This window comes from Callorhinus ursinus, unplaced genomic scaffold, assembly GCF_003265705.2.
Source record: "Callorhinus ursinus isolate GAN/ISIS: 27379988/994484 unplaced genomic scaffold, GSC_fseal_2.0 scaffold4, whole genome shotgun sequence".
Taxonomy (NCBI): Eukaryota; Metazoa; Chordata; class Mammalia; order Carnivora; family Otariidae; genus Callorhinus; species Callorhinus ursinus.
Genome location: NW_027397066.1, coordinates 77,173,269 through 77,187,388, shown reverse-complemented (window position 1 = coordinate 77,187,388; position 14,120 = coordinate 77,173,269).

Here is a 14,120-nt window from a genome sequence, read left to right as displayed (position 1 = left end):
ATGAAGGAATGTGCTTGTGATGAGCACCTGGTGTTGTATGGCAGTGTTGAATCACTATATTGTACACCTGTAACTAATATTACACTGTATGTGAACTAACTGGAATTCAAACGAAAAGTTTATTTATTTATTTATTTATTTAAAGATTTTATTTATTTGAGAGAGAGAATGAGAGAGAGAGCACATGAGAGGGAAGAGGGTCAGAGGGAGAAGCAGACTCCCCGCCGAGCAGGGAGCCCGATGTGGGACTCGATCCCAGGACTCCAGGATCATGACCTGAGCCGAAGGCAGTCGCTTAACCAACTGAGCCACCCAGGCGCCCGAAACGAAAAGTTTAAAAAAAGGGGGGGGAAGGAAACAAAAATACAAACTGTAAGAGCACAAGCTAAGATTTGGGCCCAGTTTCCTGTTATTACTACTTATTCTGGTTACACCTTAATAGTTACCACCTGAAAGCTGTTTACTATCCAGAGAAGAGGATACACTTGAAGGAACAAATAAGTAAAACCCTAAAATATATCAACAGTTTTTCAAGGAGATTTCACAAGAGTTCAGACTTATAACAAGAAGTGTTTTTTTTTATTTTGTATTTTAGTTTATTTATTTATTAATCTAGCCAAAAAGATAAGAGGATAGGACATTGAAATGAACTATTGTTTTACATTGATTTTCTGGGGGTAGGGCAGAAAGACTTTGACTATCACTCATATGCCCAACACATATATACATTATAAAATATTAATAAAGCAAACATCTGTGCACACCACGTATCCAAATAAATAGAACATTATCTAGCACCTGATAGCTGCGTAAACAAATTTCCCTTTTTTCCCCCAGTGTTCTGATTTTCATGTTTATAATTTTTGTCATTTCCTTTCTTGTCACTATAGTTTTGCTACATATATATTACCCCTAAATATATATTGTTTAGTTTCAGTGTAAATTATACCATACTATGTGCATTCTTCTGTCACTTTATCATCAACATTTATAATTGTGAGGCTCATCCATTTTGAGATATGTATTCCATTGTAGAATACACCACAATGTACTATTGAGTTGTCACTTTTGATTAATAAAGAACTTAGACCAACCGAGTGCAACCAAGGGGAAGAAGAATATAAAATGGATATTGGAAAAAGAAGTTACAAGTTTGGGTCTTTGATAAGTTGCAGAAATGGGGAGTGTAGGATTCATATTTCATTTCACCTTACCATCTATGTGTTATGTGTATACATAACCAAGTACATTTTTTCTTCCTTCTTCCTTCCCTCTGTTGTTTTATATGGCACGATTGGTAGTGGTTAATTTTACAAATTTGGCACAGGCTATCAATATGTGATTGTGAATGAAACTAGTGGAGGAGAAATGTCCCAAGCTGCAAAGGGTATGAGATTTACCTTACTTGCAAGTTAACCTCACGGAGCTTCATGGATGCTCTCAACACTCCTGGGTCAGCAGTGGACAGTTTACTGTCACATCAATAGAAGTAGCTAGGAAATCAGCATTTGGTGTATGTGCTTGTTCTCTGAGCCTCAATTTCTACAGGGAAATCCAAAGAGGACCAGATGACATCTGTACATGCAATGTGTTGTATTCCAGGAAAGGAATCTGAATCTTTTATAATGAGCAGAAAGCATGCCTTCCCTTTGCTCCAGAAGAGACATTATATCTATCTTCGAAGGCTGTTCACTATTATAAACATTCTTGGAAAGAATGGACATTAGAGATTAGAGACATTGTGCTAAATTCTGACCCCCACCGGTGGCATATGACATAGGCATTTAGGTACCACTGAGGAAGTATTATTAAGGTATATGTGGATATCTATATTCACTGAGAGCCTCTTGCCCCCTTAAGACATCAAAACACTTTAATTTAATAATGTCATTGTTAATTAAAAATGCAACCCAGATCACATGTTGCTTTGGTTGTTGTGTCTCTTTAGTCTCTTGTAATCAGAAACTACTCGCAACATTTCCTTGACGTTCATGACTTTGACACTTTTGAATATTATGGCCAGTTATTTTTTAGGACATTCCCTATACAAAATGTTTCCTCATGATTAAATTCAGTTATCTCTGGCAGGATTATGACAGAAGTGATGCCATGGTTTGACTGGAAGAGAAGGAAGGACAAGGGAAGGGAAAGAGGCAAGCATTCATTTTGTAAAATGTAATGGGTAGAGAATGCTTTCCCTGAGACAAAGAATTGTAGGTAAACTTCCACCCTTAGAGTTTCTGAGATCTAGTTCTGACTTCTCCAGTTACTAACCATGTGATCTTGGGCAAAGTATTAGATTTACATGGGATATGCTTTATAAAATAGCAACTTCCGAAGTTCTCAAAGCCGTTACAAAGGTAACAGGTATGGAAGGTTCTTACAGCCAGTGTGGAACATAACATTTTACAGGCCAAAAAGTCCCCCATTAATGTCATAAATTATATAAAAACTCATTTCTAAAACCAGTAACAACTGTAGCCAGTATATATTGCCTCCTTAGAAAATTTAGAATTGGACATTTAATGTTTATTAAGTTTTCCTGCATATACATGCATGAACTATAAGCTTCATAGTTACCTTGTTGGTTTACTCAGAGAAGAAGAGCAGATATACGTAGCTAAATTCCTATGCCCAGGAACATAAAATAGGTGTTATCTTCTCTTCTTTCAAAAGAAAAATAAGGGACTAAATACATGCAAAGTACAGGTAAAACACAATGGTTCTTACGATGCTGTGAGTCAGTCTCAAGCCATTGTTTTATTGGCAATTGGAATATTTTAACCATATGAGAACAGACCAAGCTAGGGTCTCTCCCAGAAATAGGGCTCTATCTATTAGAGTGATAAAAATACTAACGTAAAAATGGTCAGCTCTCATAACATCTACTCCTGAGTAACGAATAAGGCAGTATTTAATTGTCTAGAAGTTCTACAAGGCTGAACTACTTTTAGAAACCCGTAGAAATGAGCAACATGTATTTTTTAATGAGGTAAAGGAGAATGTTTTTATCTTCCATAGAAAAATGTATTGATGTGAGTAAAATTTTCAACCACTAAGACATCAGTTCACAAAAACAAACAAACAAACAACCCAAAACAACCCCATGCTCACCCCCAAAATACATGGAAATCTACTTGGGTGGAAATATCAAATCTGATGATATTGACTCATAAAGACAGAAATTTGAGTTATCACCTGTTCTCTGCAACTCTCCATGCACTCATTGCTGGCAGATGGTAAGATTTATGTTCTTAGGAGATATCCAGGAAAGGAGACTCTATAATGCCTCTCAGGAATTTGTTCAGTTCTTTACAACCTTAGCTGTCAGGAAACTATTCTTCATATTTAACTTAAATCCCACAAGCCAAAGTTTAGATGCATTTCCTTTGGTTCAGTCCTCAGCAGAGATGGAGAACAGCTGGTCACCATCTGCATATTTCTTTATAAATGAGAAGGCTGAGGTCATCTCACAGGCTCCTCTTCTACTGGATAATGATCCCATTCATTTAACCTGTCCTCATATCGCCTATTTGCAAACTCTTAATCATTTAAATTCATGCCTTTGAATTCTAAGTTTTTCATGTCATTCATAAATTGTGTACAAAACACTGTAATATTTGTACCAGAGTTGAGAATAATTTCTTTTTTTCCTCTACATCTATGTCCATAAAATCTTGGTGTCATATCCACTTTTAAACAATATTACGTGTTTCAAAATATGTCATTATCTGTGTTCTCTGCGATTACCATCTTTTTAGCTAAACCATATATTCTTGAATTCAATTACTACACTTTTTATTCTGTATTTGGATCTCTTTAGGAACATAAATCTTTAAGACAAATTCCATTTTTTCTGACTTAGAGAAATTATCTTACTGTAGTGGCAAATTTCTTATTATTCTAATTTGAAATTACCTGATTTTAGTTTATATGCTCTACATTCCATTAATGTGATCGTCAAATAAAACATGAAAAAAAAACTACACTCAACATAAATTCTATAAAACATTTGGCTTCCAGGTCAATGTTGCCTTTGAGGACTGTTTTCTTTTTTTCTAGAAAAATATTTCCAGTGACAATAACATTAGTTAGGCAGTTTTTGGGTAAAACACACATACATATTTTGTTTGGGGTGTTGATCAGCATTGCTGCTGCACTGAGTTTGTTCCTCAAGCATTATTTTCTCTGCCTTCTACAGACAGACCAGAAACTGCTCACTGTAAATTTGTGCCATTTGGCTTTAGTGTATGCTGGCCTCTTCTGCAGCCTTGTTTCACTGAAGTGTATCTCACTACCATTGTATGCCATCCAACTGTGGCCACAACCTCTCTCCAATAAGACTTTTATCATAATCACAAAATGCAGTATGTGCAGAAAGCTCACATAGAGTCCGACTAGAAATTCTCTTGGTCTTGGCGTCATGGGTTCAAACCTCACCTTGGGTGTAGAGATTACTTAAAATAAATAAATAAATAAAATTTTAAAAAATCAAGAAGAAACTGACTGAAAGAAGGGGCTGACTCTCATGCCAGACTGTTTTCCTGGGGTCATGATTTCCATTTCTACAGTGATCCTAGTCAAGTCAAGATAAATTATAGCAATTCTAATCAGCTCTGTCACTCTGGTCTGCAAAAAAGTTAGATCGGTCCCACGGGATATTTTTCACAAAGCCATGCTCTTTATTATTTTGTTGTTCCTTAAGTGTTTGCCAATAGATTTTCTAATGATTAAATATAGTTATTTGGGGGAGGGTTGTTGAACGTTTTAAGTCAACAATTTCTAAGGGGCGTTTGGAAGGCGGAGGCATTAAACTCTTAACTTTATAATTTCTAAAGAGTCCCTTTTGTTTTTAAAAAGATAGGTGCTTCATTGGCTCTTACTGACAGAATTTACAGTTAACAAACAAATACTAAAGGTTGAAATTTAAAAAAAACTAAGGCAGGGGCACCTGGGTACCTCAGTTGGTTAGGCATCCAACTCTTGATTTTGGCTCAGGTCATGATCTCAGGGGCATGGGATCGAGCCCCATGTCAGTCTCCACGCTCAGCAGGGAGTCTGCTCGAGATTCTCTCTCTCCCTCTCCTTTGGCCCACCCCCCCACACACACTCTCTCTCTCTCTCAAATAAATAAATCTTAAAAAAAAAGGCAATAAGTCAATCCTTAATTTTTGTCTTTAAAAAATATATATAACCACACAGTATGAAACTTTCCAGGGTAGTTCTCCAATCTTTTCCCAAAGCAGACTTATAAATAATGTTCTATTTTAAGTTGGCCCATGAATTAGGTAATAGTTCCTCATTGCTCTGAGTTGCAAAATAGTCGGTATCTTTAGTGTTCATTCAGAATTACATTTCACAAAATAAAAGTTTCCAAATTTAGGGGCATCTGGGTGGCTCAGTTGGTTAGACGTCTGACTCTTGATCATGGCTTAGGTCTTGATCTCAGGGTTGTGAATTCAAGCCCCACATTGGGCTCCATAGTGGGCATGGAGCCTACTTTAAAAAAAAAGTTTCCAAATTTAATACTGTTGAATTTTTAAGAATTGAAACCATAATTTTTTTTAAGATTTTATTTATTTATTTGACAGAGAGAGAGCACAAGCAGGGAGAATGGCAGGGAGAGGGAGAGGGAGAGGGAGAAGCAGGCTCCCTGCAGAGCAAGGGAAGCCCGATGTGAGACTCCATCCCAGGACTCCAGGGTCATGATCTGAGCCAAAGACAGTCGCTTAACCAACTGAGCCACCCAGGCGCCCTGAAACCATAATTTGAAGTTAAAATGTTTTCACTTAGATATGTCTCATTTGAATTATAGTTCCCTTATGAAACTGGAAATCATCTCAATGGTTTTTAAAACTATTTGCTTGTATGTATAATCCCTAGATGATTTTTCATTCATTTATTCAGCAAAGATTTTTGAACATCTTCTATAGACAGGTGCTATTCCATGTTCTTGGGATATATCAGTAAACAAAATAAACCAAGTTCTTGCCTTTGGGAGCTTACAGTCTTGAAACAGATAATAGGCATAATAACTACACTAAATGGTATGCTAGAAGGTGATATGTGCCATGGAAAAATGAAAAAGTAGAAGAGGAAAAGGGAGGGGCACCTGGGTGGCTTTGTCATCTGAGCAACTGACTCTTGATTTTGGCTCAGTTCATGATCTCAGGGGTGTGGCATCAAGCCCCAGGTTGGGCTCCAGGCTTAGTGGGGAGTCTTCTTGGGATTCTCTCTCTCTCCCTCTCCCTCTGCCCCTCCCCCTGCTCTCTCTCTCTCTCTCTCTCTCTCAAAATAAATAAATAAATCTTTAAAAAAAAGAAAAAGTAGAAGAGGAAAAGGGAGGTCAGGAATGAAAAGGTAGGAGGAAAATACTGGGAAGTTTGTAGCATTAATAAGATTTGAGCCATGCCTTAACAGAAGGGAGAAGTTGCCCAAGTGGGGGAAGAGCATCCAAAGGGAACAGCCCATGCAAGGCCCTATTAGGGAGGCTTGCCAGGCATGTTCAAGGGTGCCAATGTTTCTGGAGGATGGTAAGGGATGGGTGTGGTGCATAGTAGAAGAGGAATTCAGAGAGGCAATGGGAGGTCAGCCCCTGAGGGGACCTGGCAGCCATTGTAAAGACTTTGGTTTTAACTCTGAGTATAAAGGAGAGAGGCACTGGATGGTTTTAAGCTGAGGAATAAGATGATCCGAAATACTTTTTTTAAGGGTCATTCTGGGTTGCTTTGTTGAGAACAGACCATCATTAAGGTAGAAGTAGGGAGACTTCTAAGGAGATTATTGAATACTTCAAGTAAGAAATGATGGTGTCTTGGAACAGGCTAGTGAGAAGTGGTCCATTATGGATTTTTTTGAAGGTGAGTCAAAACCTAAAGATTTCTAGATGCTGTAGATGTGCAACATGAGAGAAAGAAAGGAGTAAAAGATAACTCAGGGTTTTTGATGTAAATAAATATTTATACATATATATAAAACAATATCTATAGATAAGCCTGAAGTTCAGGACAATGGACTGTGATGAAAATATACTTTTGAGAGGCAATATGGACAATGTTTATTTAAGAGGCGGAATGAGATCACAAAGAGAATGAATGTTGAGAACGGTGGAGGATCAAGGACTGAGCCATGTGGTAGACCAACATTTTGAGGTTGGGTAAAGAGGAAGAAAGAGAGACCTGTGAGAGAAGAGGTGCGCCAAGAATGAAAATTTTTAGGTTGCTAGAGGGGAAGGGTGTGGGGGATAGGCAAACTGGGTGAAAGGGAATGGGAGATGGGGGCTTCCAGTTATGGAAGGAATAAGTCACAGGAATAAAAATCACAGCATAGGGAATACAGCCAACGATACTGTAATAGCGTCATATGGTTGTGAATGGTAGCTACACTTGTGGTGAGCACAGCCCAAGGTATGGAGAAGTTGAATCACTGTGTGGTACACCTGAAACTAATGTAACAGTGTGTGTCAACTATACTCAAATAAAATTTGTTTGTTTTAAAAAAAAAAAAAAAGACTACAGCAGAAAAGAAAAAAAAATAAAAGTTTGGAAGAAAAGGGAATGAAAAATTTTACATAAAAATTTACATCAAGGAATGAAGATTAATCAATTGTATTAAATCCTGCTGATAGATCAAGTGAGATGAAATGGGATTGATCATTGGATTTGGTAACTGTGTAAGTCATTAATGAATCTTATAAAACACTTTTGCTGTAACGATAGGTGAAAGCCTAATTTTGTAGCAATTAATGGACTAAGAAGAGAATGGGAGAAGAGGAATCAGGGAAAGCACATATAGACAATTATTTTGTGAAGTTTCTTTAGGAATGAGAGGGAAGAAAGAATGGTAGTTTTCAGAGTAAGTGTGGTTAAAAGAGGGTATTTTATTTTAGTATTTATATCTTGTAAGTAGGCTCCAACCTGGGCTTAAACTCACGACCTTGAGATCAAGACCTGAGTTGAAATCAAGAGTTGGACGCTTCAACGACTGAGTCACCCCAGTGTCCCAAGAGGGTATTTTAAGATAGGAAAAATAATAGCATATTTGGATACTGATGGGAAATATTTGGTAGAGAGTGAGAAATTGAGGACATAGGAAGGGGTGGAACTCGGGATCTATGTCCAAGTGGAGAGGAACTGGCTTTCTACCCGAGCGCAATAGTTAGTGATGCTGACAGGTGGGAAAGCAGAGTATATGGTTACATTTTTGGTGGGTGGACCCCTGTGGGGATGGGAGACTCCTGGAGTCATCACAGTTATTAGAAATGACAAGGTGTATCCCATGACCCTAGAAGTTAATGGGGGGGGTGAAGTACAAAGTCACTGGAGAAGAGTTAAACAACTGAATTTGCCGACTGGATGAAATAAAGTGCTGTCACCATTTAGTATGCATTATTGATGCTCTCTGCTTTGCTCTCATTGCACTCTTCCTCAGATGAAAAGTAATTTTGTTGCCTATAATTAAGGGAGAGAAAAAAGATGACTATGAAACTAAAATAGTAGTCACTGTTGCTCTGCCTACTCTCCAATGTATCTGAATTAAGAACATTCGGACCCGGGGCCAAAGCGCTCCATTCTTCACACCTGCACAGGAGTGTGTATAAGACAGGGAAAGATAGAAAGTTCTACTGTGGACTTATGATGCCTTGTTTAAGTGACTGACAGCAACTGTTTTGAGTTTTTCCTAGATTTGGCCCTCTCAGAGATTTTCACACCCTGGCACAATGTACATAGTAAAATTTGGATGGCTGGACCGTTCACCTCACTTTCATACAGTGAAAGGGAAGGTGGGAGATGAAAATTGGCATGACTCCTTGAGGCAGATCAGTTTTAAGGAAAAATGCATATGAAAGTTGAGATTAAGGAAATTGATTCCTTTAAAACTTTCCACGTTGACATCCCTCATGAAAAGCCTTTGTGTGTCCTAGTTTGCTGACTCCTGATAGAGAGAGTTGGAAATTAAAACAGTCTGGTTCATTAACAGTCTGAAAAAGAATTCATCACAGCTCAACATATTTAAGATGAATACTTAGTTCAATTAAAGCAGAGGGGAAATAAAACAAAAACAATCTGGAGCTCTCCAGAAAGGAAGGGGCATTCTTTTTCTAAAGGAAAAACTGTATTGTCCTTTAGAGAACATTTCCATCTGGTGGCCATTCTTGAACTTTTATAACATTGCATAGCACTTGACTGGCTGGGACAGTTGATCCAGGGATGGCAATAGACCCATCCACCAGAGCAGGACAGACCCAAGGAAGCCCATCCTAACGACAGTGGTTGACAACACAGACTTAGTCTTGCAGGAAAGGGTATATCCAGGGATTTCAACGGTCTTCAAATCCAGTTCAAACAAACAACCAACAATGGCATTGGTACAGAACACCTGGATATCCTAACAGGTGGATGGAGCCTATGACGGAGATTGAAGCAAGGTTAGTTAGAATCTGAGTCATACAGATAACTGCCATTAGGGAAGAAGCTTATCCAGGGGGCACCTGAGCCTCCAGTCAACAAAACCGACAATTTGTAACTTGACTGAGCACTTATACCTCTGTAGCTATTATCAAGATACATTGTTCTATAAAAGAAAAGAATGACAGCTCTCACTGAAGAATGGGGGTCCTCCTGTGGAGACTGTTGGCTTCAATTAAAACAAAAATTTCTGGATATCCCAGGACGTCTCTGCTCTCAGCCAGACCCACTCCTCTGCTTATGTTCTTTCTGGTAATGGGCCTAATGTACATTGCACTTGAAAGTAACTGATGCGGAACAGAGAGTGAAGAGTCACCATGAGTTTAACAATTCTTTGACATTTTGCTACTTTTAAGAGCATCTGCATAAATCTGAAAATTATTAATATGCATAGTTACAAGACATTTTATTTATTCTGAATAAAGTTAGTGTTTAATGTGCATAGAGACTCCTCACTTAGTTTCAAAACTAACTCCTATGGTTCCATGTGCTAGAGATCAAAAGTCATTGTTCTAATCCAGTTCCTTCCCATCTTCTTATATTGTCTTGCCTCAAGGAAGCCACATTCCCCAAAGGTCTATCTTGAAACATATCATTTACAGTCAGGAGTCTAAAACTGGGGTTCTTGGGAGAATTACAAGGAAACCATATCTACATGTCCTGAAATGTGGTCGTGAGGCAAGGCCTCCTTATAAACTTGATCTGAACTTCCCATTTCAGAAAAAAAGACAATGTGAAATTTATGAAAACATAATTCAATGAAATGTTTAAGGATCTGTGCATTAAAAAGTTTTGTCAAGGGTTCCAAAGAAAATTATGAAGATTACTCTGACGTTGAGAGCATGCTCAAAAACCAGAAGATAAATTCTTTTGAATGGCATGATATATAAAAATAGATATTTCTTCAATTAAAGCTATGGTCTCATAAAGATGTTTTGCTTTATGGAAAAGAGTAAAGGTTATAAATAAAACATGGAGAAAAATGACTACCAGCATTTTCTCGTCTTAAATCAAAGCCCCAGCAGGGAGCTATAAGTTGTGTGTGTGATTTCCCAAGCATTGGTAAGAATGTTTGCAATTAAAAAATTCATTTCCAAATACTATTATGTATTTGTTTTGCCATATGTTTGAAACTAGGTTTCTAATGATCTCCCTGGATACACCAGTGTGCTTACAACAGTGCTTATTTCCAAAGAAATACTGGAGAAATATTAGGAAAATAACAGTAAATGAAACAAATACATGTGTGGTTTTCAAATGTAGGCAGACTTCATAGAAATTGAAGTGTTTGGTTTATTCTCCCTTTCCTAAAACCTTCAGAATAATTTTAATTGTAAAATTAAATGAGGGACATCGGATCATGTGTATTAGCATTAAGATATGGAGTGGCAGTCCACAAAGTACTTAAGCTTAATTTACAAATAGTGCTTACACAGGAAAACCTGCCCTGAAGTGCTGAAGCCAGAGATACTCATTTCCTTCCAGCTGCAGATCCTGAAACCTCTCTTACTCCTCCCCCTACATCCCTGCTCCTGTGCTTCCACTAGCCCAGATTCCTTTTTTATTTTATTTTTTTTAAAAGATTTTATTTATTTATTTGAGAAAGAGAATGAGAGACAGAGAGCATGAGAGGGAAGAGGGTCAGAGGGAGAAGCAGACTCCCTGCTGAGCAGGGAGCCTGATGTGGGACTCGATCCCGGGACTCCAGGATCATGACCTGAGCCGAAGGCAGTCGCTTAACCAACTGAGCCACCCAGGCGCCCCCCAGATTCCTTTTTTAAAAAAAGCTTTATTTATTTGGAAGAGAGAGTGTGTGTCGGGGGTGGTCTCAAGCAGACTGCCCACCAAGCACAGAGCCCCACGTCTAACCAACTGAGCCACCCAGGGACTCCTAGCCCAGATTCTTGATAGCTGTCCTCCCAGTACCACTCTAGTGCAGTCTGTGGCAAGAGATAGGTGAGGGCCCAGCAAGAAAAGCAGCTCTTCCTGTCTCCCTCCTTATTCTTCTAGTGGGCTTGTCTCAGGTGCAGGCTGTCCAGGACTAATCTAAGATTTCCTGCCTCATCCAAAGCCTTGGTCCAATCCTTCCACGTAACTTCCACACTAACTTCAATGGTGAAATGCTTAGACAGCGTTCCTTTCTGGAAAAAAAAAAAATGTTTGAGGAACATTTTGAATTTGAATTTGCCTTTGAAATAGAGATGCTCATACTTAGATTCATTATGAACAGCACTTAAAAGGTCCACGTTATCACTGAAGTGGTCTTGTCTTTCCTTACAGAGTGAAAGTAAATAAAAGAAAATAAATAAGAGGCAGGCAGAGAAGGAAGTCTTCTTTATGGAACAAAACAAAACAAAACAAAAACGGAGGGGGTGGCGTGATTATTAAGATTAAGGAGTGGTAGATGAGTTAGAATAATCACTTCCGATAAAATAAGGAATGGTTAAGTTCATTTAGAGATTATTTCCTCCCTCTCTCCTTTCCTTGCCTTAACAAATATTTATACAGATATACTATATACCAGGCACCGTGCTCTGTTTTAGGTTTACGATGTTAAAAGAGAAAAAATTGTCCTATACTGGTCAAGACAAAAATTTCAATAGCTCAACACAATAATGATTTATTTTTTGCTTGTATCAAAGTCTGACTAGGTGCTTTAAATGTGCTGATTCAGAGCTTCTGGTCTCCTTGGAATCCACCCCTGGATACTCCATGTTTAACCGGCTCAGAGGCAAGGCGAGCAAGGAAGAGAAGGATGGCCCAGGAGGCTTTGTGCCTAGGTCTGGAAGACGCCTGCTTTCCACCAGTCAGAATCGAGTTGTGTACCTCTATAGCGATTGCAAGCGAGGTTAAGAAACATGATCTTCCCCCTGTGAAGGGTGCCTGCGTGGCTCAGACGGTTAAGCGTCTGCCTTTGGCGCGAGTCATGATCCCGGGTCCTGGGATCGAGCCCCGCGTCGGGCTCCCCGCTCCGCGGGAAGCCTGCCTCTCCTTTCCCCTGCCTCTCCTTTCCCCTGCCTCTCCTTTCCCCTGCCTCTGCGCTCTCGCGCTGTCAAATAAATAAATAAAATACTCCAAAAAAAAAAAAGACAGTGCAAAGAATAGTTTCTGGCACCTCCTATTGCTTTTTGTAACTATTTGTTGAATGAAAAAGTGAATTCAGAGAGGAGCCAGAGGATAGGTGACATGGAAATAGTGGGAATAGTGTAAAAAGCTGGATAGGTTTCCAGTGTTTTTCAAGGGGACTTTCTTAGAAACTTGTGTCCAACAATTCTTCATTGTCTTCACTCCTTTGCATCATAGGGCATTAGCTCCAGGGTGCTATAATAGTTACACTTACATTGCACTTACTGTGTGCCAAGCCTCGTTAAGGGAGGCTTTCTATGCATGTAACTCATGTAATCTTCACAACCCTCTTAGGAGATAAACAGTACACTTGCTGTAACAACGAGAAAACTGAGGCAGAGAAGTTAAGTAACTTGGCAGTCACCCTTCAGTCATTATGGCAATGAAAACACTCCCCTACATTTCCAAATGCTGAATATGGCTGGAGTACTAATTTGCTTGACAACAACTAAATATAATTCCACTACCATCTGGCTTGCATTACTGCAGCCGAGTACTCAGTTGATCTGTATTTTAAGCTGATCTGGCTACTATTTAAGATCTTGCCTGTGGTATTTTGAAATTTCCCTACAGTGTGATGAAAGAGTGTATTTCTTTTTATATATTCTTCATGAGACTCATTAGTCTTCATCAGACGCATTATTCTTCATCAGACGCATTAATCCTGAGGATTAATATCTTGTATCATTTCTTACAATTTTGAGCCAATCTTTCTTTACAGTCCCTCCCCTATTCTCTGCATTTTGTCTATGTGGACCTTCCATTAAATGTGCACCAAAAACTAATGATGTAATATATGGTGATTAACATAACAATAAAAAAATTAAAAAAAAATGTGGATGGAGATTTCTCCCTCTATCTTCTGTGCTCATTTCTTTTCTTTCATATCCTTGTGTCTCTGGTTTACATTTTTTTTAAAGATTTTATTTTTAAGTAATCTCTACACCCAACAGGGGGCTCGAATTTATAACCCTGAGATTGAGAGTCCCATGCTCTTCCGACTGAGCCCACCAGGCACCCCTCAGGTTTACATTTTTGTAATTTCTTTAGTGCTTCTATCTCCCAGTTTACTAATGATCTTTCCGGCCGTTTCCAGTCTGCTATGGAGCCGATGTATTGAGTTTCTAATATCAATATTATATTTTTCATTTTTCGAAATTCATCTTGGTATTTTTATAAATTTGCTTATTCAACTTTGATAATCCTTTTTTCTTTCATCATACTTTCAGTGAATTCTTTTATATCTTTAAATGTACTTATTTCAAGTTCTCCTTTGTTATCAATTCTAATAACTGCCGTTCTTTTTTTTTCTTAAAGATTTTATTTATCTATTTGACAGAGACAGCCAAAGAAGGAGCACAAGCAGGGGGAGTGGGCGAGGGAGAAGTAGGCTTCCTGCCAAGCAGGGAGCCCCATGTGGGGCTCGATCCCAGGACCCTGGGATCATGACCTGAGCCGAAGGCAGATGCTTAACGACTGAGGCACCCAGGCGCCCCATAACTGCCATTCTTAAAGTGTGACTACAGT